The 24,473-nt window shown below is 46.0% G+C and overlaps 1 protein-coding gene across 2 annotated transcripts in view; it reads right to left on the bottom strand.

The window, feature by feature from the left end:
* ETV6 (ETS variant transcription factor 6) overlaps positions 1-24,473 on the bottom strand; it is a 246,593-nt gene that overhangs the window by 66,873 nt on the left and 155,247 nt on the right. The window lies entirely within an intron of this gene.

Raw genomic sequence — 24,473 nt, 5'->3', positions numbered from 1 at the left:
ATGGATGGACCTAGAGATCGTCATACTGAGTGAAGTAAATCAGACAGAGAAAGACAAATATCATATGATATCGCTTATATGTGGAATCTAAAAAAAGGCTACGAATGAACTTATCTATAAAACAGAAAGAGAGTTACAGATGTAGAAAACGAACTTATGGTTACCAGGGGGTAAGAGGGGAGGGATAAACTGGGAGACTGGGGTGGACATATATACACTACTATATATAAAATAGATAAATAACAAGGACCTATTGTATTGCACAGGGAACTCTATTCGGTACTCTTTAATGGCCTATATGGGAATAGAATCTAAAAAAGAGTGGATATATGTATACGTATAGCTGATGCACTTTGCTGTACACCTGAAACTAACACAGCAGTGTAAATCAACTAGACTCCAATAAAATTTTTTTTAAATGTGAGGGGCCTCTGACCACACCAAAGGGGGTAATAGCCCTAAGTGCAAGAAGCACAGACACAACACCAGAGGGAAGACACAATGTAAAATGTCCGTGAGCCTCAATGGGCATCGACGTCAAGGCAGGGAACACACGGCTTCCCTAAGCGAAAGGACTAAGAAACTATTCTAGTGAAGATAAAACTTCCAAAGGGAAGGAATTTCTAGTGGGGATTAAAACAATAGCAACAATGACAACAATACAGACAGCTGACCTTTCACTGTCTTTCCACACTTCTTCTCATGAAAAAGTCAAGGGTGTCAGATGTCAAAAACTGCAGACTTTCTAAAAATTCACAAAGATCTGAGTGACTCAGCCTGCAGGCTAGACATCTCAGAAGTCCTAGATAACGGTGAAGATCTCCCCCAAATGAGTCTTTCTCCGGCTCCGTGACAAACTGCAGCTCAAAGAAAGATGGAGTTCTGTGTTCGACACAGATTTCCCACAGAAGCCCAAGGAGGAGCAAGTCATCTGCTCATCTCAGAAGGAGCCCCGCAAAGCAACGAGCCGCGGGATGCCAGAGGCTCTGCAGGTGTGGTCCGTTTGCCGTCCGCCCTCACTTAGCTTTCATGCTTTTTAAAAACCTTCTTTCTCATTAGAGTCTGGTCAGTTTAGAAGACCCGACTCAACCCTGACAGGCAGGTCTCATCAGGCTGCAGCCGCAAAAATGATCATTTTTTTAAAAATGGCTTTTTTACTGCAGCCCTTGGAAACTTTGCAAGAAATGGATCGATTTGAGATACTCAAGCTGAAGTGTCACGCTTTGGCCAAGGGGAATAAATCTTTCCCATTCTCCATGCCTGTTGCCAAATGCCGCTTCCAGGAAGCAATGACTGTCCTTTCGGGAAGGGAAACAAAGCTCAAATGTTCTAGCGCCTTCCCTTCCCTTCACCCGCTTCTCTTGTCTCTGCTGGCAATTCACTGACAAAAGCACTTTGCAGTCATTGCTCATTTGTATGAATAGGCATCTGAGTTAGTGATGTCCAAATTAGTGATGCCTGGCCGGGGCAGCTTCCTAAATAATGACGCCTGATCGTTTTGGCAGAGCCGGGGGCCCGCGGGAAGCAGGCTCGCGGCCCGTCGTCAGGTTAAACACTCTTCCGGTTTCATAACAAAATCTCCCCTACAGACCTGGCTGTGTAAAGTAGAAGGTATATATGGCCACTGAGGCTTTCGGTTAATGAGATCGGGACTCAGGACCAGGGCAGGAGGGTGGGGAGGGTGCGGGAAAGAGGGACCCACGCTGGAGTGTTCTAACGCAGACGAGAACACAGAAAGTCAGGATTAACACAGAAACTTCCTGACATCTGCTGTTTCTTTCATTTCAGTCTGGGGCGATGTCACCTGGCACAGTTCCAGGGGAATTCCCATCATTCCCATTAAAACACAGTTTGTCTAACTGTGCTGAGGGCTCCTCTGTCCATCTGTCTCCCTATTCCTCCACTCACCCAGCCATCTAACAAATTAGGCCTCCCCCCCCAACCCCGTGCACTGCATCTTGTGTCAGGTGTGGGGTACACCAAGGTGAATGACACACAGATGCTGGTAGGAAGAAAGGAATGTAAAGAGACGTTGACACGTCTGTGCATTAGTGCAAGACCGGGAAAGACTTACTGAACTGAAGGATCAGGGGACAGCTTTCCTGGCAGAGGGAACGGGGGATACAAGAACCTGGACATGCGAGAGAGCAAAGCCAGTTTGGGAAACTCTGAGTAGTTCAGTGGGACAAAACACGAGGTGTTCGTGAATATGTGTTTAAAGGAGGGGAGGGGGCAATACAGCAGCTCCATGTTGATGCCTAAGAGGCATCTTAGACTTAATATGTCCCAAACTGCCCCCTTGCTGTCCCCCATCTAAATCTGCTGTACCCAGTCTTTCCCATCTCAGAGAATGCCAAGTCTACTCTTCCTGTCGCCGACGCCCCATACCCTGCAGTCATCCATTCCGGCAGCAACTGCTGTTGGCTCTGCCTTCAAAATGTATCCAGAATCTGGGACTTCCCTGGTGGTCCAGTGGTTAGGACTCCACACTCCCAATGCAGGGGGCCTGGGTTCAATCCGTGGTTAGGGAGCTAGATCCCGCGTGCTGCAAGTAACAATCCCGCAAGCCGCAACAAAGATCCCGCGTGCCACTACTAAGACCTGGCGCGGCCAAATAAATCAATAAATATATATTTTTAAAAAGTATCCAGAATCTGACCACTCTCATCACCTCTGCTGCTGCTACTTTAGTGCCACCCACCATCACCTCTCACCTGGATTATTGTTACTGGTCCCTAAGCCGTCCCCCAGCTTCCACCCTTGTTCCCCTACAGTCCATTCTCAATATACCAGCCAGAAGGATCCATTTAAAACATGTCACTGCTCTGCTTGAAATCCCCCAGTGCCCCCCCCCCTTCTCAAGCAGAGTTAAGCTCAAAATCCTTAAAATGACCTTTGGGCTCCACATGATCTAACCCCTGTCTAAACCCGCTTCCTCCCACCTTTCCCCTCCCTCATCCTGCTCAACCCACCCTGACCCCTTTGCTTTTCCTCACACATACCAGGCACATTCCTACCTCAGGGCCCTTGTACTTGCTGTGTGTTTAGCTGGCGTATTCTTCTCCCAGACATCCCCACTTCCTTCAAGTCCTCCCTAGACATTCCACATAAAACTACAAATCTCTGTTCTCTCACTCTTCCTTATCATCTTCCCTGCTTTATTTTCTCCATAGCATTTATCACTATCAAATCTATATATTTTACTATTTATCTTGTTTACTCTTCATTTTATTCACTAGAACGTAAATGGATTTTTTTCAACCTGCTTTGCTATTTATCTTTTTGGTGTTCACTGGATTGAAGAATATGCACATTTAAAAATCTTTTAAATGCAATTTTATACTCTGGAAAACTAAATGAAGCAAATATTACTACCATGAAAGTTATTTTATCTTGACATCCAGTCTCTGAATATGCTTGCAAAACTCCTTTGTTATGACTCCAAGGTAGACTCCTGATTAGATATTTTGATCTTTACTGTAATTAGTTACAAGAATCTAAGATAGCAGTGAAAGAACTGTTCTAATTACTGCTATATCCCCGATGCTTCAAGGAGTTTCTGGCACACTGCAGGTGATCAATATTTTTGAATGAACGAGAAGCTATGCCCTGTGAAGAAAAGATGGTGTATCACAGTGTGGGTTTAAATCTTGGCTCCCCAACTTACTGTGTGACGTTGGGCAAGATCACACAGTTTCCTCAACTGTAAAACTGGGATAGTAAACAGGACGCACATAGGGGAGTTGTGAGCACTCAGAATGTTGAGACGTGTGTAACGCTCTTAGAACAGTGCCTGGCATTGATGAGGCACTTGATAAATGTTAGCCATTTTTAGAAAGGGCCTGTTGTACTAAGGAGTTTAGACTTTATCCTAAGGCTGCTTGGAGTCATTGAAGGATTTTAAACAAGGGAGTAACATAATCAGATCTTGTTTTCCAATGGTCACTCCAGCTGCAGAGTGGAGGATGAATGCGAACAGGGCGAGACTGGTACAAGATCAGTCTGAAGGCTGCTGCAGAAATGGACATGACAGATCATGTTAGCCTGAACTAAAGCAGAAGGAATGGAGCAAGAATGGGCTCAAGATATCAACGGAGGTAGAACTGTCAGAACTTGGAGATGAACTCAGTGTGGAGGAAGCAGTCCACAACAAAATCCAGGCTTCTGATCCCTGCCGCCAGACAGTGGTGTCCATCCATCCCAGGCCGCAGAGGATTGATGGGGAGAAAGTGTATTTTGTTTCATGTGAGGTGACTGTGGGCTAGCTAGGTGGAGACGTGCAGTCCCACACAGTTGTATACGTGCGCCTGGTACTTAAGAGAAACATCTAGGTGAGATATAGAACATATCTGGGAGTCATCATCATACTGGAGATTCTTTTTTTTTTTTTAATTTTTTTTTTTTTTTTTTTTAAATTTATGGCTGTGTTGGGTCTTCATTTCCGTGCGAGGGCTTTCTCTAGTTGCGGCAAGTGGGGGCCACTCCTCATCGCGGTGCGCGGGCCTCTCATTATCGTGGCCTCTCTTGTTGCGGAGCACAGGCTCCAGACGCGCAGGCTCAGTAACTGTGGCTCACGGGGCTAGCTGCTCCGCGGCATGTGGGATCTTCCCAGACCAGGGCTCGAACCCATGTCCCCTGCATTGGCAGGCAGACTCTCAACCACTGCACCACCAGGGAAGCCCCAAATATTGACTAGGCTTTTTTTTTTTTTTTTTTTTTTTTTGCGGTACACGGGCCTCTCACCGTTGTGGCCTCTCCCGTTGCGGAGCACAGGCTCCGGACGCGCAGGCTCAGCGGCCATGGCTCACGGGCCCAGCCGCTCCACGGCATGGGGGATCTTCCCGGACCGGGGCACGAACCCACATACTGGAGATTCTTGAAGCTACTGGAGTAGATGAAATTTAAGGAAAACACTTAAGGAGCAAAGTGTTTTAAAAAGGTGTACGTACCCTTGAAGGGGCAGCAGGAGACAAGCCAGGGGAGAGTGGCACCTCGCGGGCCAAGACGGAGCGAGTCTCAGGAGGTAGTCAGACTCACGATGAGAGGCAGGATAAGGAGGACCAAGGCATGTCCAGTGCATTTAGCATCAGGTGATTCTAGCCAGAGCGGAGGTGTAAGGGGGGTGGAAACCAGCTCGCAGTGGGTTGAGGCATGCATGGAAGGTAAGGAAATGAGGAGTATATGTAGACAATCCTTTCACAAACTCGGCTGGGAGGCGGAACAAAGAGATGGGGTGGTCGCGAAGAGTGATGTCCAATCCAGGCAGATTTCTTTCAAGATGGAAGGGAACGAGATGCAAATGAGAAAGAGGCTGAGAGCAGAGAAGGGAGACGATCCCCAACTGGGGAGGCTGGGGCACAGGAGCTGAGCTCGGGGGAAAGTGCCCTGCGTGCAGCGAGGGGAGACTTTTCGTGCTGTGACTGGAGTGAGCAGTGAGCTGGGCCTGAGTGCAGACAGGCTGGGGTAATGGGGTGGGAGGGGAGAGGGGGAGGGAGAGAAGCGGGAGGAGGGGGAGGGGTTGTAGGTTAGGAACTGCGGGGCCTGAGTGCATATCAGCTGCAGGGAACGGGAGAGCACTGACTGGGGACAGTCTAAGGCTCGAAGAGCAGCATCCCGTGGAGGAAACACACCGACCCAGTCTTTTCTGGAAACGCAGATTGTAGGCTCAGAGACAGCAAGCTCCAGATCACAATTGGTATAAAGCCAAAACCACAACAAATATGCCATCAGACTATACAGTATTCCCAGAGAAATCCTCCTCAAGGACCATCCCCATTGCTTCTTTGATTAAACAGCTTCAAGGCTCCCCATCAAATACATACAGAATAAAATCACTCTCTTCACAAAGGCGTTCACCACCCTAATGTGGTTCCCACCCAAGCCCTTTCACCTGACATCCTCTCCTGCCTGCCCTGGTCCAGCCACTCCCTGCGCCCCTCTGCTCATGGCCTTGCTGCTTCTGACCCGACCCTGCTTTCCCTCCGGCTTTACCTGCTGGAACGCACCTCTCCTTTAAGGCCTGGCACTAAAGTCATTCTTTCCCTGATGCCTTCTTCCAAAAATGTCTTTTCTCCTGTCTTTTTGCTTCCAGAGCACTCTGAAGCTGGAGAGGGGACTTCCAGAAGCTGTGTTAAGTTAGGTTTATCCATGCTTATGCTTCTTCCCCACTGGGCAATAAGCTCCGAATGCAAAGCTTACTTGTGTCTGATGTGGTACCACCCTCTCCACCATGGAACCCAGCCTGGTTGTGTTCATGCACTTGACCTGGCATGGCGCCAGGCTGAGGTGTGCCTTTTGTGGCCACAGAAAGAGCGAGAAGCCTTTTGACAAGTAATAATGATTTGTGTATTAATATTGAGTATACCCTATGAGTGCTGTCTTTCTGGCTAGAAAATCCTACTATTGGCTGGGTAGGCATTGAGCTAGAAATTAGATCTAGGGGTTAGAATACTAGGCCAGTGTATAGGACATTTGGGGCCCTAGTCAGTTGAGTTATTCATTGGCTCTTCTCCCTTCCTAAGGGTCTCTTCTGTTTGCTTCTAAGAGAATAATTACTGAAAACTTCTGGCATGGAAAGGAAAAGCATAAATTGAGATTTTACTATATACCTGGTGCTTTGGAGATTCTATCTGTTTGATCCGTACAGCAGCTCTGGAAGGTGGATGTTACTGTCCTCATTTTTTTCAGAGGAGAAAACGCAGACACGGAAGAGGGGTTAAATGACTTACAAAGATCCTGTGCCCAGTGAGTGGTGGGACCAGGACTCACAGCCCAGGCCGCTTGACTCCCGAGTTCAGATCCCCACACCCCCAGTTCACAGCACATCACCAGGTGGCTCGAAAGCCTGGAGCGTATAACCCTAATAGCACATGCTGTCCGTGGCTGGGGACTGTGAACGTCTGAATTCTGCGTGGGCTGTGCGTCCAATGGAAGGATGGAAAGAAGCTGGTGTCTGATTAAAGTTTCCATTTGCTCCAGAGAAATATCAAGGAAAAGCAGGAGATGGTTTAATCTGAGTGACTTAATGCTAGCAAATTATCCACTGTGGTATGGACCCTCCAGCTGACCGACTCCTTTCCAGCCTTCCTTACCAAGCTCGGGGCTCCCTGGCACCCCTGCATCCTTTGGCTTAGACAGAGGAAGATGGCTGAGTGTGGGCTCATGGAGAGAGGGGGCCAGGGAAGCCGAGAAGACTTCAGGCGCCCTGTCCAGTATCTCTGCACACCTTGAGATCTGCCCTCTATCCAATAAAACTAAAAGGGTCAGGTAGCTGAGCACTGGGTTTGAGGCAGTGGTCTTTTTAAAACACAGAGCTGTGTTACTCCTTTGCTTAAACATTTTCAGAAGCCTCCTCGGGCCTCCTCAGCCCCTGCCTAACTCACCATGTCGCATGGATCTGCTTGCGATTCCCAGAGGCGCCACATTCTCTGGCCTTTGCACGGGCCATCCCGTCTGCCTGGGATGGGCCGCTGCTGTTTTTGGCCGAGTGAACCACGCATGCTTCAAAATATGCTAAGATTTCTCAAGGGTCACCTTCTTGGTGAAGGCTTTTATAAATTACCACCCCAGGAAGGATTTGACGTGTCTCATGTCATCCTCAGAGGCGGTGAATAGTGCAAAAAACAAACAAACAAAACTGTGATGGAATTGCCTTTTGCATAATTTTTGAATTTCAAATCCTACAATGATTGCCAGTTCCAGGCATTTCTACTATACCCAGAATACTGTTCTTTGCCCCCAGTCCAATGAATCTGTTTGTTGCATCCTGTCCACAAATACCCTCAAACCTAAGTCATCACACCCTTTACCTGGATGCCCTTTTCCTCTGAGTCAAATCATGGGAAATGGAGACGTGAGCTTACATCTGGCAACAAAGGGCTTTCAAAGGCTACACCTCATCTGGCCTTCACAACAGCCAGGTGGGTCAGTGGTACAGACATTATTGTTCTCATTTCCAGCTGAGCATGCAGAAGGGAAGGAGGCCGACCGGCTTGCTCTAAGTCGCCCAACTAGTTCAAGGTTAGGGCCAGGATTAGCAGTGAGGACGCAGGCTCTCGGTCCAGAGTTCGTCTAATACACTGAACTCTGAAAGTAGAGGTGGCCCTGTGGGTCAGTGTCCTCAAAGGTACTCTCCACACTCGTCCACCTGTTTACAACCAGGCCCTGGGGAACCAGTCACCTTAAAGCGTGACCCTACTCTATCAGGGGATTATGGGCATCAGGGAATTGTGGATAAGGTATCGGAAGACTTGTGCTCTGGTTCTGGCTTTGTCACCTTCCTTGTTTGGATAGGACTTAGCTAAGGCATCACTGCCTTTGGAAATGTTTTCTTCTCTGTAACATGGGGTGACTCTTTCTATCATGCCTACCTCGCAGGGCTGTTGTGAGATCACACGAGGCAATGGACACGAAGGTCGTCCTTCGACATTATGACATGGCTGCATTCAACGATAAGCAGATACCCTATTCGCGGGATGCTTCGACTTCTCCAGCCAAGTGTGTGAACTGCTGGACCACAGGAGAGTGGGGTATATCCTTTTCTGTTGCTTTAGGGCCTCTGTTTCCTTCTCCTTTAGCTCTTGTTCGGTGCCAGCTCCCAGCTTTCTGAGCTGAACCTGCAGAAACAGCAGCCAGGTCCCTGCCCCTGTACCAGGGCTACCCTGGTGGCAGTTGGCATCACGCTGGATGCAAGGCAGAGGTAGTGGGGGAGTGGCACTCTGCTCACATCTCTTCCCCTGGGGTGGCTTTTTTAAGAAAATAAATTTATTTATTTTATTTATTTTTGGCTTCACTGGGTCTTCGTTGTTGTGAGCAGGGGCTACTCTTCGTTGCGGTGCAAGGGCTTCTCACTGCGGTGGCTTCTCTTGTTGTGGAGCGGGGGTTCTAGGTGCGTGGGCTTCAGTAGTTGTGGAACGTGGGCTCAGTAGTTGTGGCTCGTGGGCTCTAGAGCGCAGGCTCAGTAGTTGTGGTGCACGGGCTTAGTTGCTCCGCAGCACGTGGGATCTTCCCGGACCAGGGCTCGAACCCGTGTCCCTTGCATTGGCAGGCGGATTCTTAACCACTGCGCAACCAGGGAAGACCCTTGGGGTGCCTTTTGTCATTATTAACCCCTTTCCTAGATGCCTGTAGAATTCTAATTTCTTAAAGTCTCCTCATTGTTTATCGCACTTGTCTTTCTATATAAGGTTTCCTTCGAGGAAAATGATACAAACCACATCTCACAACAAAGCCTGAGAGAGAGGTGCAGAGCTCAGGAAGGAGGGCCATGGATCTGAGCCACTGTGATGTGGAGGCAAAACTACTGTCAGTCTCTGCAGGATGGTGTCAAACCCTGGCACGCCTCAGAACACCTAGCAGAGATGGGCTAAGATATCAGAGAGTAATGGTGGGGACAGTTTGGGATGATCTCTCCCATACTTGGGTGACAATATTTATGATACTTCATATCTGCTATACCTGCTCTGAAAAAGAAATTTTGTTTCCTGGTCAGATTTGAGCTGTCATCACCTGTAGCTTGAACCCAAAACATTGAAATCTTTTTTTTTTTAAACAAGTTTGGTTTATAATGCCAGGAAAGGATAAAATATTTAAAATTGGTACTACTCTGGGAATTCACGGTTGACTTGGATCCCCTTAAAAAAGATCTGAATATAATAAAATAGATACAACATAACAAACTCTACTGAATACAATTTCATTTTCTTTGATTTCTGAGTGGGTAATGCAGGATCTTACAGAAGTTCAGGGTCACTATTACAAATATCAGCTGTCATTGTACTGGTGAAATATATAACGTGCCAGTTAATAATAGCTTTACAAAGTCACAGAAGATCAGATAATAGAGGTTTTACTGTAACTGGGTTCATGATGGTTAAGAGAATCAATACATTTTCCAAAAGAGCCTAAATCACTTCTAGGAAATATCTCATGCTCTGTGAGAATAGAACAGGATTTACAAGGAAGTGCTTGGTACTCCCTGGAAGAAAGGTGCTATATAATTGTAACTTGTGCCTTCTGTGCCCAAGGCCCTATCCACTAACCATACAGGCTCTCCTTAAATGGAGTGGAAGATTTCTCCAGTCTTTTCCTAAATCCAAGGAACAACATGCAGCTCGGGATGGGCACATCACACGAAGAAATCTTTTAAGGTCATGTTCAGAAGGACCCTTTGCTTAAAGGAATTTGGACTGGAATTAGAGGTCTCAGCTCTGACTTGAAGAAAGAGAGAGAGAGAGCCGGGAATGAAGGAGAGACGGAGGGGGAGGGAGAGAGAGAGAGTCACACCACACACCACTTAGCCACCAAGGACAGAGTTTCTGCGCTGTTTCATTAGAACACGAAACCTATTCTGTTGACTACGAGTCCTCTGTGAGCCGAAATGAAGTTAGTTCACTTCCTCAGCGTCTGGGGTCCCATCATTCTGAGTCATGGCCACATTAACTCTGCTACTGAAAAAGCAAGAGCGTGGCAGCATGGCCAAGCCCACGGCACCACCAGGCAGGGAAGGTTCCCCCCCCCCCCACAAGCACAACAGCGGAACGGGGTGCCCTGGTGGTGGGCTGCAGAGAGAAGGGGAGGGGAGGACACTTTCCTTTCAATACTCGCCACTTGCTCTGTAGAATTCAGTTCTCCCTGCCTGGGGAGGATGGACATTTCTGATTTCCTGTATCTCTTCTAACACAATGAATCTCACCATCCCGGGAGGGCAGCTTAGCTGTGGCTCTGGCGGGACAGAACTGGCCTGGCTGGGGAGCCACTCAGCAAAGGGAGGACATTCACCCTGGGCTTCCTGGGGTCTCATGAATGTCAGGGAGCCCCGTGGCAGGGAATCACTAAGTGATAAGGATAAAGACCAGTCGGGGTCCCTGTGCAGCTTTAGGGCAGATTTCTATTTCCCCTTATGGTGGAGAAGCAGATTCCAAACTGCATTCAAACACAATACGGTCTCCAGCAAGGAAGAAATGAAACCCTTTAAATCTTCAGCCCTTCGTGTGGTGCCCTCCCCTGCTGCTCTAGGGCTCACAGAAGCCTTTTGTTATAGTCCTAGGAATGTGTACTTAATAGAGAAAGCGTGGTTTTGTGGTTGCTGTGAAAGAATACCGAGCGGGGTGGAATAGACCTGCCTCTCAAAGCCTGATGGTGGCCTGTGTCAGGGAAACAGGGAAATTCACCAGAGACCGTGTTTCCCCAGCGCTCTCCCAAAAATGCAGGAGTGAGGGGCACGAAATAATCCCAGACGAGCATTAAATGTCCTCAGGTGAGTGAGTGTCAGCGACAGGGGAGCTCAAGGAGGTTTGCTGCATTGCTGGCTGTGACTAATGTGGTGGGTACCTGAGAAGTATTCCCGTATCCTCCCCTAAGGGACTTGTGCAGAAAACAGGCAGTCCGCTTACTGTGACTGAGTCTGACAGCACGCAGCCAAAATACTGCAAGGAATTAGAGGTGGAGGGGACCTCAGAGCTGATTGTCACCAGCCTTCTGGTAATCAGGCAAGATTCGTGCAAGATTCACATGAGGAGTGTGAATACTGTCCATTTCTCCAAAATGGGGACACTAGCTATGATAATGAATAAGGAAATGATAAACAGCACTCTGATCAAGTGGAGAAAGGTCCCTGATGAACACATACCTCATTCCACATAAAACATTTTACAGTGTTATATAAATTTTAGGTAAAGCCAAGGCGTGGAATCAGTCAGCATTAGGACATTTTTACTGCCACGTGCATCTGATTTCAAAGTGATGCTTTTAGACAAGGTCAGCCTTATGCAAAATTCTGAAGCAGGCAAATTCCATCTCGGCTCCCCACTTCTTTGCCCTTTTCCTTTCAATGACAGCACAAGGTATCATGGAATAAGGAGAAGCACAGGCTTTGGGTCAGGCAGCTCTGGTTTAAGTTCCAGCCCTGTCCCTGACTAGCCTATGACCTGGGCAGGACACTTCATCTCCTGTCTTCATTTCCTCATCTGTAAAAAGTAGATCTCAACTCACAGAGATTGCTGTGAAAATTACACGTGTGAAAGTGCTGGGTCCTCAGCAGGCGCTCAGAAATGTCACCTTCTTTTCTTCTTTCCTCCCTTCCCACCCCCCCACCCAAACCTGTGTCTAGTGATGTACACATCCCCCCATCCATTAAAACACACTTCCAGGAAGAGATCTAAAAATGATTAATGTTCTAGTGAAATGACCACCCAGTGCTTAATGAGCCATCTCCCTAGTCTATGGGCTTTTTTAAACAAAAATCCACATTCAAGGGGTAAAAGGCTAAGAGTAGAAATCCAGGCACTAAAGGAAGGGCCAGGAAGTATTCCAAAGGCAGCAAGTCTTTTATGGAAACTCTGAAGCCAGACAGATAAGCAGATAACTACAGTGGCAGGGTCACCATGGAATGTTCCAAAAGACACTGCTTCTTGGAATTATCACCGGCCTTTGCTAAACCGTCTTTCCTTTTCCTATCGGCTGCCAAACATTACATTTATGGAAACAGAGGATTTCTCAATTTTTAGTTAGATTCTAAATGAGTCCAGTAATCTAGATACCACCAGAGTGTGAAGTAAAAGATTGGTTGAGGTTGAGATCCTGTTATAAACAGTATCTGGGTGACAAGCAGAGAAGAAAAAAACATAGAGGACCAATTATTTGCTGTACCACTGCTATGTGTGGTGGTATCAGCCTTGCTTTAATAAATGTCATGCAACTAAGAGTTTAAAGAACTTTCTGACTGTTGGCATTGCTTCAAAATGGCAAGACTGCCTGTGAGACATTGAGGTCCCACTCTCAGAAGTGTCCTGGCAGAAGGTGGATGGTCATCACCCAATGAAGCCACAGGTGGAATACCCATACCGGGCAGGGGTAGACCAGATGACCTGGAATGTTCATCTAAGCCCAGGAATCCTACTTTAAAGCTATAAAAGCAGCCGCAAAGAAAAAAGAAAACAGTAAGTTTGAATCTTCCAGAAGGTGTAGGTTATGATTAAAGATGGACCCAATTCAGCTTTCCAGGTTAATCCTAATCAGAAACAGAGTAAAATCGGATATGTGGCTCTTGCTAATGTTGATAGGCATCCATGTTTTAGATTGGCTCTTGCCAGCTGGAACCTCAAGACACAACAGGTATTTCTGTCTTAGTATGGCTTCTCTTATACTAATTCACACTTAAATTTTAAAAGAAACCGTGGATTGTGGCACACAGATGCTGGATTCTGAGCTGTAGGGCCTCTGACAAAGACACAGATACTCACGCATGCACCCCCTTCACCCCTCCCCCCATACCTACACCCAGCTCTTTCTAGGTCTTCAAAAATGCATTTGAATTATTAGTCTGCACTCTTTCTGGAGTACAGATGTGTTTTTCCTCATGGGTTTATATTCAGGGGTTTTCTATTTGAAACTTGGTGCTATTGTGGTCCCCTCAACCCCTCTGTGAATTCTCACTCTGGAGCATCATAGCCCAGAAGGACTCAGGAGAAAAGGGGGTTGGGGTTCATGACCCATGCTCAGGGTCAGCTCACAGAAGTCTTTAAGTGAAATGCTCTATTTCTTCCCCAGATTCCTGAGATGAGTTTTATGGAGCCTCAGTATAGCCCAAGGGACATCTGCAGACACCGATCCCTCCCAAAGGAGGATGCAGGAAGGCAGGAAACTGAAGATAAGGAGCTGGTGCTACTTAATCAACCATGCATCGCATGCCTTCCCTGTTTTATTTAAAAATTTAAAAATACACACACAGACAAATATATAGTTCAATGAAATTATAAAAATGTACACTAAGTCCAAACGTAATGATGGTTTGGAAATGACCCATTATTTTGGATTATCCATATCATTCTCCTCTTCTTAGAACAGAAAGTCAATAGTTGAGTAAACACTTCTCCTGTTTTACTTGTTTATTTTCATTCCTCCCCTCTTACGTCTTCTTTCCTCCTTTTCCTTCACATCTCTTCAGGTTCTTTCCTATATTCATTTTGTGTCTTTCCTTTGCTGTGTCTTTACTGTACTCTTTTCTCTTTCTTATCCTTTCCTTCCTCCCACTTCCTATCATTATAAATAGGTCGCCCAGGTATCCCTGATTCCCTGAAGTCACATTTGTCTACTCAGCCTTCCTCTTCCAAGCACTCCTTTATTTTTCCTAGGTACACCTTTTGGGTTCCACGACCCAATTCCAATGTGTGGGGTTTGTTTGGGGGCGGGCAGGGCACTTGCCACACAACACCAAGCAATTCTCAGACACCAGCATAGTGTCCTACAATTCAGCAATTCTGACACTATCTCCCTGGAGAAAGCATCCGATTCCACAGGTTGAGGGCTCAGTCTCACAGGACTGCCTCCCTCTCCCACAACCTCAGACGCCAGATGCAAGGCCACACTGACATCCGTGCTTCTTTTTTTTTTTTTTTTTTTTTTTTTTTGCGGTACACGGGCCTCTCACTGTTGTGGCTTCTCCCGTTGCGGAGCACAGGCTCCGGATGCGCAGGCTCAGCGGCCATGGCTCACGGGCCCAGCCGCTCCGTGGCATATGGGATCCTCCCAGACCGGGGCACGAACCCGTGTCCCCTGAATCGGCAGGCGGACTCTCAACCACTGCGCCACCAGGGAGGCCCGACACCCGTGCTTCTAACCAACAAACGATAAATCAGAAGTCCCCACCACTTCCTCCTTCCTGGGTTCGATTAATATGCTATAGCGGCTCACTGAACTCAAGAAACATTTCACTTACTAGATCACTGATTTATTATAAAAGGATATTATAACTCAGGAACAGCCAAATGGAAGAGGTGCAGAGGGCAAGGTGCGGGCAAAGGGCGGGAGCTTCCATGCCCTCTCCCAGCTCACCATTCTCCCAGTACCTCCACAAGGTCACCATCCCAGCACCGTCTCTGAATCCAGTCCTTCTGGATTTTTATGGAGGCTTTATTACATAGGCATGATTGATTCTATCATTGGTCATCGGTGACTGATTTCAATCTCCGCCTCTCTCCCCTCCCGGGGATGGGGGTGGGTGGGACTGAAAGTTCCAACCCTCTAATCACATGACTGGTTCCCCTGGCAACCTGCCTGCATCCTCAGGTGCCTCCAGAAGTCACCTCCTTAACATAACAAAAGATAACGGTGCCACTTCGGGCACTTAGGAAATTCCAAGAGTTTTAGGTCTGTGCCAGAAATGGGGATGAAGACCACATACTTATTTCTTATTATAAATCGCAATATCACACCTACTGTCTTTTACTATTTTTCTCTTAGTGCTTTGTTGCCTGGTACCATCCCCTTCAATGTAGTTTTCTAGGATACCTTGTCAGGTACTTTTTTCTTCTTATTGTATCTTATGGAGAAAATGGGTGGTGGATGGATGGAAGTGGTGTGGCCACAATTGTGGAGAAAAATACAAAATTCACGTTAAAGCTAGAGTTGCTTGCATGGCAACAATAGTTTGTGGGGTCCAAGCCCATAGTTGAGATTTTGGACTAAGCTACGTATGCCGCCCTTGCTGTCAAATGTTTGAAAACTTTGCTGACAAAAGAAATGGTCTATTCTGAAAATTCTAGGAATGTCTTGTAGGTATTCTTTTTCAAGTGAATTTTATGTTTCTCTTTCATGACCCTTTCACTGATTTATGGGTGGGTATATTGCTGATGATCACGGGAGAAGACGGCTGCAGGGCAGGAAGGAGAAAAATATAGGCTCCTATTACTTAAGAAGAATGTGCTAAGGTACCTTTGGTCAAATAACGGGTTCAAGAAGTAATTCCTATTTTTTGCAAAACTTCTTGGGGCGAGAGTAAAGGTGATAGGATCCCACCTATCATTCTTCTCTTCCCAAAAGGAAATAAAATCTGTGAGTCCAATCAAACAGCCATGGCTCTAGCAACAAAGGCACCTCTGGCCAGATGCATCGTGTTTCACTGGGAAGGTGGCTAGTTTACATAGATACATGCAGGTATCTAGGTATTTAAAGCCTCCCCTCTTTAAATATATGTTCCTGCCTGGCAGTGAGTAAAACCTAAAGTGGATTACTTGCTTAGTCTTTACCTATTATTTTATTGTGAGACTATTCTTTTCTTTCTCATCCACCTTTCAACAGGCTCAGAAATGAAAAAAACTTTCATATCTGAGGTTTCACAGCACAGCTGTCAACCTGATAGCCTCGGGCCCCACCTGCTCATGACTAACGAGCCCTGCAAACTTAAGAGACTCCAGCCCAGAGCCACTGTTTCCTAAGCGGAAGCCTGGCCACGCACGTGTTCCTTAAAAGCCCCTGTGAATCTGTACTTTTCTTCACTCTACCAATTTTCCCTGCTACTAGTACACATTCCTGCATGTGCTTCATAAAAAGTAATGTGTGAAATGTACTATCAAAATCTACCTAGTCTCCAATGTGCATTTATTTTCTTTGACATTCTTTAAGATCAAAATTGAGTAGATGCCTGTTTCTACTACAATTTACAACTGCAAGTCATTTCTACTGAGCTGTAAAAAGCCATACAATTACAGCAGTTGCATGAGAACCAGATTGCCTATTTCTAGATAACTTTACAGCCTAAGCTTACCTGGAGATTTGAAACTGGTGGGCCTCAGACTCTGCCTGCATCTTTAAAACCCAGAAAGAATTCTACAAAACCAAGACCATTCGTCAGTGTGACAATTCTGCTTGTTGACTTGAATGGGAAGGGACACCACCAAATGACTATTAAAAGTCACTGTTTTCCTTTAAGGAATATTCAGCCTGTTCAGAAATGTCAGGTCTTGAGTGAAGGCTGATTCCCGGGCTCAAAGGATGAGCTCCTAGAGTTGAGCTCATCAGCTTCTTTGGTGCTGGAAGAATGAACACCACATACGTGTGCCCTGAAGTTCAAAGGTCTGAAACTTGCCAATTTATCCCTGCACTGAAAGTGCAACTCTTTGGCCAGTTCTTTAAAATAGCAATTATCTTATAACTCAAATAAAAATATATTAAAGATTAAAAGTTCCCTGAGGACAAGGGCCCCCGCTTTAATATTTTACTGTCTGTTGTCTAAAGCATTTAGCATGTTGCCAGGCGCACTGTCAGGAAACTTTTTTACATGAAAACCTAGGATGACTGTTTCATTATCAACTTACATTGACTGCCCAGGACAAAGGGGTATAGAGCTACCCATCTTTCTTTGGTGTCTGCTTCCTTAATAGTTCCCAGCTACTAATTGATAAACTTCTTTTTTTTTAAATGTATTTTTTGAAGCATAGTGATTTACAGTGTTGAGTTAATCTCTGCTGTACAGCAAAGTGACTCAGTTCTACATATGTATATATTCTTTTTCATATTCTTTCCCATTATGGTTTATCACAGGATATTGAATGTAGTTCCCTGTGCTCTACAGTAGGACCTTGTTGTTTATCCATCCTCTATATACTAGTTCACATCTGCTAATCCCAAACTCCCAATCCTTCCCTCCCCCACCTCTCCTCCCCGTTGGCAAATACAAGTCTATTCTCTATGTCTGTGAGCCTGTTTTATTTTTTTAATAAATAAATAAATTTATTTATTTATTTTTGGCTGTGTTGGGTCTTCATTGCTACGCACAGGCTTTTCTCTAGTTGTGGCGAGCTGGGGCTACTCTTCGTTGTGGTGCATGGGTTTCTCACTGCAGTGGCTTCTCTTGCTGCGGAGCACAGGCTCTAGGCACACGGGCTTCAGTAGCTGTGGCACGTGGGCTCAGTAGTTGTGGCTCGCGGGCTCTAGAGCGCAGGCTCAGTAGTTGTGGTGCATGGGCTTAGTTGCTCTGTGGCAGGTGGGATCTTCCCGGACCAGGGATCGAACCCGTGTCCCCTGCATTGGCAGGCGGATTCCTAACCACTGTGCCACCAGGGAAGTCCCTGTGAGTCTGTTTTGTAGATAACTTCATTTGTGATTTTATTTTAGATTCCACATACAGGTGACATCATATGGTATCTGTCTTTCTCTTTAATTGGTAAGCTTCTTAATCAATCTTCCTGCAGTATTTGTCTTGCAATATAATTGGAATACCATCAAATTCTTATCCTTTAACCTTTCCACCATCTTCCAAGTCTACCTTCGTCGGAGGTGTGGACAACAGAGACTTCCTTTTTATTAGACTTTTGGGTCCCAGAATGATGTCTCTCAATTATTTCTTACTTTACACCTTTCACTTACTTGATTTCAAGGATTATTCGTCAACTTGATATCTTGATTATACTGTTCTACTGAGCGGCTACAGCGACTCGTCACTGTCCCAAAAGATCACTGTAGCCCCTCGGTAGAACAGTTAATACATGATATCATTTAATGCTCATAACTCTGTGAGGTAAAGTGTCTGGTTTACAAGAGAAGATCCAAGATTTTGCGAGGTCTAAGGTTACTCAAGTAACACAGCCATGGCTACTCACTGCTTGTAGGACAAAGACCAAAATCTTTAACATGACGTTGCCTCACTCACCCTCACCATCCTCACCCCTCGCAGTTCTGGTTTCCCACGGCAAATCCGCCAAATGTCAGTTGGCTGGTCTTACTATTCCTTGAAGACCAAATCCTCTTCTGGGCTCAGGGCTTTCTGCTCCCCTACCCAGAAATAATCCCGCCTCCTCTACCCGATTAACTCCTGCTAAGCTTTTAAGTCTCCTCCTAAACGTATGTCATGGACTAGGCCAAGTTCCCATGCTTTGTGCTTTCAAAGCCTCCTGCAGGGCTGCATCGATACAGTTACCCTCGAGTGTAACTATCCAAGTCATACCTGTATCCATCCCTGCCCCTGTCCAAGGTCCCACTAAACTGCAGCAGAAGCATAAAAAAGGTACGAACCCGTGAAGAGACAGAATGGGAGAAGCAACAATGGTAGTTGAGAGGGGTATGCAGCACTTTAGAGGATGGAAAACAGATGGACAATTGGTATCCGACTCAGCAGAGTGGGACAGCTGAACCCTACCTGCCTGCGAGGGGACATGCCAGCAAGACACAAGCTGGTTTCCCTGACAGAGCCCCCCCAAACCTCAGAAACTAGAGGTGCCAAGTGCCTGTGAAGGCAGGACAGAGCAGGGGAGGTGCTGTGGGCATCTGTACTCCGTCCCTCCTCCCCCGCCACGCCAGCCCAGCAGCTACCCCTCCTGGTAGATGACAAAACGTTTGCTGGCTGGAATCAGGTTGAGTCAGAGGATGAGAAGGTCCTGGAGAGAGCAAGCCTGAGAACACAGGGGAATTCAGTGGAAATCCGCATAATGAGTGATAAAAGCTCAAGCCCCTCCCCAGCTTGGCTCCTTCCAAGCAAGAGACCACAGGATTTCTTCCGGGGCAAACTCACTTGCCCCAAAGACTTGTGGAGTCTGCCATGAGACAGCCAGATTTCCACCCAATTGGACCATTACAGTTGGACCCGCCAGGCATCAAAAGCCCCACCTGTGCACACACAACTGCCAATCGTCTTTTTGAACAGACACCTAAGAGTCACCATCCAAATTAAAAAAACAAACAAATGACACATCAAGTGGTGAAAAGTGCTATGAAGGAAAACAGTGCAGGGTAAAGGGGATGGGGAGCGGAGCGGGATGCCATTTTGGACAAAGCTGTCAGGGAAGTTTCTCTAAGGAGGTGATATTTGAGCAGAGACTGTGCCATGGGAATAACTGGAGGAACAGCCTTCTAGACAGACAGAGAGCAAGTGCAAAGGCCCTGAGGTGGGAGCACAGGCAGAGTGCTCTAAGAAGAGCAAGAAGACCAGTATGGCTGAAGAGGAACGAGCACAACAAAAGGTGATACAGACTGAGACTGGCGAGGCGTACAGGGTTTATCGGGGCCAGATCACACAGGGCCCGGCAGTCCATACTCAGTGTTCCTAAATGTAACTGGAAGCCAGTGGAGGTTTTGCAGCAGTGAAATGACACAATTTGATTTCCATTTTACAGCGGATTACTCTAATCGCTGTGCAGGAAATGGCTGGTTTAATTCCTGGGGAAGCATCAATCTCCCCCACTATACTGTAAGCAACATGAAGGCAGGGGCTGTATCTGTCTTGGTCACTGATATATACCTAGCACATCACAGTAGACAGCAGTCACCCGGTAAATCATCTGTTGAAAGAATGAATAGAACAGCAAAAGTAGAACTAAAATTAGTTCTGAGAATCCAAAGCCTGTGGTCCTTCTAACACACTAAAAGATAAAGACACACGAAAAGACTTCCAGAAAAGATAAGGCTAGCAGAGAGTCCTGTGGTACTTTAATACGATTTTGGTGAAGACCATCACATAATAAAAATATCTTGGTTCGGTCTACAGCTATTGTGACATCACTGTGATCTATTTTAAAGTAAGAATACATTGAAAATGACAATTATCCTTATGTAGGCAAATTGTGCTAATTAGTGTTTACAATGACAGTCACTATTTATAACATATTCCAGTTAATCCCAGTCTATAATATGAAATCATACATAATACCAGCTGTAAGTAACACTGCAAACAGGCCCTATTCTTCTTCTTTTTCCAAGTGCCCCCGACTAAATCACTGTTTTGCATTTCCATATTTAAAGCTTATCCCAAGGCATTTTTACAAAGATATTTTTCCTTGCCTTTGTAAGTACATTACACGCAGCATCATCAATGAGAATTCACCATTTTGAAAATCAATACTCAGTTCATGAAGGAAGTTTATCCTTACAAATAAGTTGAAAAAATTCACAACTTTTACACATTCTAGAAACAAAGTCCGAAACCCTGCTCCCTTTTTACTTTTATGATTCATTCATTCAACAAACATGTATGACACTACATGCCAAAAAATGAAAAATATCATGTATAGAAAGATAAACAACGGTCTCTGTCTTCGAGGAGTCTAACAAGCAGACTTCTTATCAGCCAACAAATTTCTTCCTGGTTAATTATAATTTCTTTCATGCTTCCCTAATTTGCACGAATATAACCACAAAACGCCACCTATAAATAGTCCAGTTCATTGATTTCCTCTGATGCTGGAATGATCATTTCCTATAAAGAAAGCAAGAAAGAACCCCAGCTTGTGGCAGAAGTTGGGGAGGTGGGACTCATAGAAGCTTCCACTGAATCTAGGACATTCAAGAAAGGAAGGCCACAATACCCCCTGAACCAGGAAATAACACCTATTAAGAAACTTGTAGAGAAGCGAACTTGGCTTGGGGCAAATCAAGTGATTAAGAGACATCCTTCCAGTAACTGTCTAACCATATGGAAATAGCTAGAAAGAGGACAGGGGGTCAATTATTTTTATTATATGACAAGGGCAGGGCAAGTAGTAATGAGGCTACGGGTCACCAGGGAAAATTCAGGCTAATTAGGAGACCAAGCTTTTAAACTATGAGCTGGGCTATGAGAGTTGCTAAGGGAACCTACAGAATTCTCAACACTGGAGATATTCAAAGTTCAGTTCAATCCCAAGGGATGAGTTAGGAATAATTAACTTTGCCCAAATGATAACAAACAACAAAATAATCCACCAGAGGTCCAGAGCAGGTCAAATGAACATAAAGCCTATCGGAGAACTTTGTGCTATGGTTCAAGGTTGGTTATCGTGTGGTTTATACCCCAGACAATTCACACTTGGTGTTAAGAGAGCCATGTCACATGCCTAGTCAACTGTGTCTGCCGATGACAAGCATCAGCCAAAATTCCCAGTCTCTATGCGATGGCTGAAAAGAAATGCTTGTAGTACTCATGAACCCATAACACTGAAGAATCGTAGGCATGTATCTAAACATGGGTTGAAAGAATCAGATCCAGAACCTTGAGACATGTTCCAGAGCCCTCTCAATGCTTCCAGACAGAAGGTCCCTGCAGATACCAGTCTATGTAGAAATCTAAGCAGTCCTTTTAACTATGAGGGCTGATCTTTTAGGAGAACTTGCTGATCGTAAGTTTGAGCTTCTGGAAAATGCCGCCCAAGTGAGACTCTTGAGGCTTCTGTACACTTGCACTTTCTTGCCCTCTTAGACTTAGAGAAAGTGGAGACAGACCTTCCCAGCCTCCTGGGCAGCTGAGGTTTGGAGGCTTAAGTGGTTCGTGTTATCAGACCCCTGCAGTGTCCTAACCAACAGGAAGTTTCCCCAGAGTTTCCATCGCAGGAAATTTCCTGTGAGGAAGCCCTTACTGCACAAACAAAGAGTTCTTCAGCCCCCCTGCCCCCCAGAACCTGCAGAGGCAGCTGAAGCAGTGTGGGCAGACGGGGGTGGGTGTGTAACGGGCGTAGAAGGCAGCAGGGGGTGAAGGGAAGACAGCACGCAGCATGGGAAGAAATGGAGGGGAACAAAGTAGTTCTTTTACTTCCGCTTACTAACTGACACGTGTTGGCTTTCACCTCCGGGTCAGCAGCTTCATCCCTGGCCAGACTGAACATGGAGAGAAAAGACCGAAGCAGAGAGAAGGTCCTGCTGGTCGAACTCCATCCTTAACCTCTGAGTCTGTTTCCCCATCTGTACAGCAAGGGGGCTTGTGACAACTAAACCAGATAGTTTAATCCATACATTAATACTAGTCAACTATGAGGTACCATATAAATATAAGATAGTACTAGCTTTACCATAACAATATCTTCACTACAGCAAATGCCTGGATGAGAGTATGTTATCTGCGGAATAGCGGGGTCTCTCCCTGGGATGACCATTCTTTATCCTAGTCTCCGTCAAGGCCATCGAAATGACACAGAGCACCAGCTGTGGAAAGGGAGCCTTCGATTACATACCTGAATGTTTGGGTGACATCAAGAGTCATTAAACCAGCTTTTATTTTCCCAACTGTAAGGAACATTTTTAAAATGTAGGAAATCGGCCTAATTGCTCTAGGCCACAAGCCGAGAGTGGTCTCTTGAACTAAATCAGATAACTCTGTAGAAAAATTTTGCCTTTTTCTTCTAAAGGCCAAGGTCAGAGTTTTAAAAAGAAAGGTCAGTCGAGAGGTCTCTTTTGCTCTCTTCCAGTTAATTCATGTTTCTCTGTTCCCATATTTGCCATTCTGGTGTGGGGAATCTCCTCAGAATAATGTAAAACAAAAACCACTCATCCCACATGATGCGGACAACTTTTTCAATGAATGCAGCTCATTTTTTGTTTCATCTGTATTTTTGCTTTTATTTTTGAAACCGTGACATACTTGTGTTACTTCAGAGGGCAGACTCAACACTCAGATGACGTTTGCCATGCAATATTCTGGCTTTTTAATTCTTTCTGGTGAACATCTGGCCACAGACTCTTGAAGAACATTTTAAAATTTGACCCTCGTGTTTCAAGATAATTCTGGGGGTTCATTCTGTCAAGGGTCAATACCACTGCCTTTTGTTTACAGACCTGTTGCAAAAACAGGCCTGCATTTGAAGCTTCTGGAGTAAAAAGAGGGGAACCCCCCCCCAAAAGAGAGAGAGACAGAGAGAGAGACAGAGAGAGAGAGAGAGAAAACACATAATTTCAGAAGGAAGGGGGCAATGAAAATAGAAACTAAAAATGTGACAATGGAGCCTGCAGGTCAAAGGACAAGAGAGGACAACACATACAGATAGTCAGCAGAGCACACAGACACATATTTTTAATAATAACAAAGGACATTCAGCCTGGTTGGTATTTCATGACGTATTATCACCAGCGTCTTTCGTTTAAGCCCCATCGTTAAGGCCTCCCTGGAACCTGCCCCTAAAATCGAACGGATTCCACTTCACAAGCCTTTATTAAGCACAAACCCTGTGGCAGACGTGGCTGCTGTCCTCGAGGAGTCACCCTCCAGCAGGGGATGTGGACACACAACTAAGCAGAATACAATAATGAATTCCTGTCCAGCGACCAGCCCTGGACAGTAATAGGGGCTGTGCCCGTCAGGACAGGGTGAGAGGGATGGACGGCGAGACACACAGGTGATGCACAGAGGACAGGATACTTCTACGTGACCCAGAACACGGCGTGGGCTGCTTTTCAGTCCTTAGCTAGTCACTCCCCTCCCCCATGCCGGCTGGAGCTCCCCGAGGACATGAGCCACCACCAGGCTGTGACTCTGATTCTGAGACTGGAACATAGCCCTGCCCTTCAGAGGTGGGCTCCAAACGGTGGTGAATGGAGGCTGTAAAGAAGTAACAGGCACTTGGGTGCAAGGCAGAAGCTCTAGGAAAAACTTCCTTGAAGGCAAATCACCGGAGCTGAGGCTGAGAGGCCCCTCCAAGCCTTTCCTCTGCCTTGAGCCAGAACCAAAGCTGAGTAATTTCCAGGTTGTAATGATGAGAGACTTGAGGGAAAAATCCGTCTATCACTCTCACTATCATCCGCTTTGGGTTAGGCACTTTTCGATCCATGATTTAATTCTCACACCAATCCTGAGAGAGGGGAAAGTTTTTTTTTATTTATTTTGTTTTGTTTTTTTAATTTCCCAGGTTAGACAAAGAAGCTGCAATGCAGAGAGGTAAAGTGTCTTGCCCTTTTTTACAGCTAGGGACTAGGGAGCTAGTCACAGCCCTGTCAGCCTTGAAGCTCCAAGGCCTACCCTA

Source organism: Mesoplodon bidens (genome assembly GCF_964165515.1).
Source record: "Mesoplodon bidens genome assembly, chromosome: 11".
Classification (NCBI taxonomy): Eukaryota; Metazoa; Chordata; class Mammalia; order Artiodactyla; family Ziphiidae; genus Mesoplodon; species Mesoplodon bidens.
The sequence above is the reverse complement of the archived record's forward strand: the minus strand, read 5'-3'. Positions and strand labels throughout refer to the sequence as shown.